Source organism: Arachis duranensis, unplaced genomic scaffold (genome assembly GCF_000817695.3).
Source record: "Arachis duranensis cultivar V14167 unplaced genomic scaffold, aradu.V14167.gnm2.J7QH unplaced_Scaffold_20802, whole genome shotgun sequence".
NCBI classification, from domain to species: Eukaryota; Viridiplantae; Streptophyta; class Magnoliopsida; order Fabales; family Fabaceae; genus Arachis; species Arachis duranensis.
Window position 1 is genome coordinate 67,937 of NW_026264631.1, and position 1,140 is coordinate 69,076.

The 1,140-nt window shown below is 41.1% G+C and overlaps 1 non-coding gene across 1 annotated transcript; it reads right to left on the bottom strand.

Moving 5' to 3' along the window:
• Positions 1 to 329: 329 nt before the first annotated feature.
• Positions 330 to 433, bottom strand: LOC127744022 (small nucleolar RNA R71). The gene has a single exon (XR_008005233.1). It is a non-coding gene; the product is annotated as a small nucleolar RNA R71 (small nucleolar RNA).
• Positions 434 to 1,140: the final 707 nt, after the last annotated feature.

Genomic DNA, 1,140 nt, shown 5'->3' on the forward strand with positions numbered 1-1,140 from the left:
TTGATGGAAGAAGCATCTCAATCCCTGCCATTGGAGCAAACAATTTTGAGCTAAAATCTCAACTAGTTGCTCTACTGCAACAAAACTGCAAGTTCCATGGACTTCCATCAGAAGATCCCTACCAATTTTTAACTAAGTTCTTGCAGATCTGTGAGACTGTTAAGACTAATGGAGTAGATCCTGAAGTCTACAGGCTCATGCTTTTCCCTTTTGCTGTAAGAGACAGAGCTAAAACATGGTTAGACTCACAACCTAAATATAGCCTAGACTCTTGGGATAAGCTGGTCACGGCCTTCTTGGTTAAGTTCTTTCCTCCTCAAAAGCTGAGCAAGCTTAGAGTGGATGTTCAGACCTTCAAACAGAAAGATGGTGAATCCCTCTATGATGCTTGGGAAAGATACAAGCAGATAACCAAAAGGTGTCCTTCTAACATGCGTTCAGAGTGGACCATTTTGGATATATTCTATTATGGTCTATCTGAGTTCTCTAAGATGTCACTGGACCATTCTGCAGGTGGATCCATTCGCCTAAAGAAAACGCCTTCAGAAGCTCAAGAACTTATTAACATGGTTGCAAATAACCAATTCATGTACACTTCTGAGAGGAATTTCGTGAATAATGGGATGCCTCAGAGGAAGGGGTTTCTTGAGATGATGCTCTGAATGCCATATTGGCTCAGAACAAAATGTTGACTCAGCAAGTCAACATGATTTCTCAAAGTCTGAATGGATGGAAAAATGCATCCAACAATACTAAAGAGGCATCTTCTGAAGAAGAAGCTTATGATCCTGAGAACCCTGCAATGGCAGAGGTGAATTACATGGGTGAACCCTATGGAAACACCTATAACTCCTCATGGAGAAATCATCCAAATTTCTCATGGAAGGATCAATAAAAGCCCCAACAAGGCTTTAATAATGGTGGAAGAAACAGGCTCAGCAATAACAAGCCTTTTCCATCATCTTCTCAGCAACAGACAGAGCATTCTGAGCAGAGCTCCTCTAGCTTAGCAAATATAGTATCTAATCTGTCTAAGGCCACTTTAAGTTTCATGAGTGAAACAAGTTCATCCATCAGAAATTTGGAGGCACAAGTGGCCAGCTGAGTAAGAAAATCACTGAAACTCCTCCTAGTACTCTC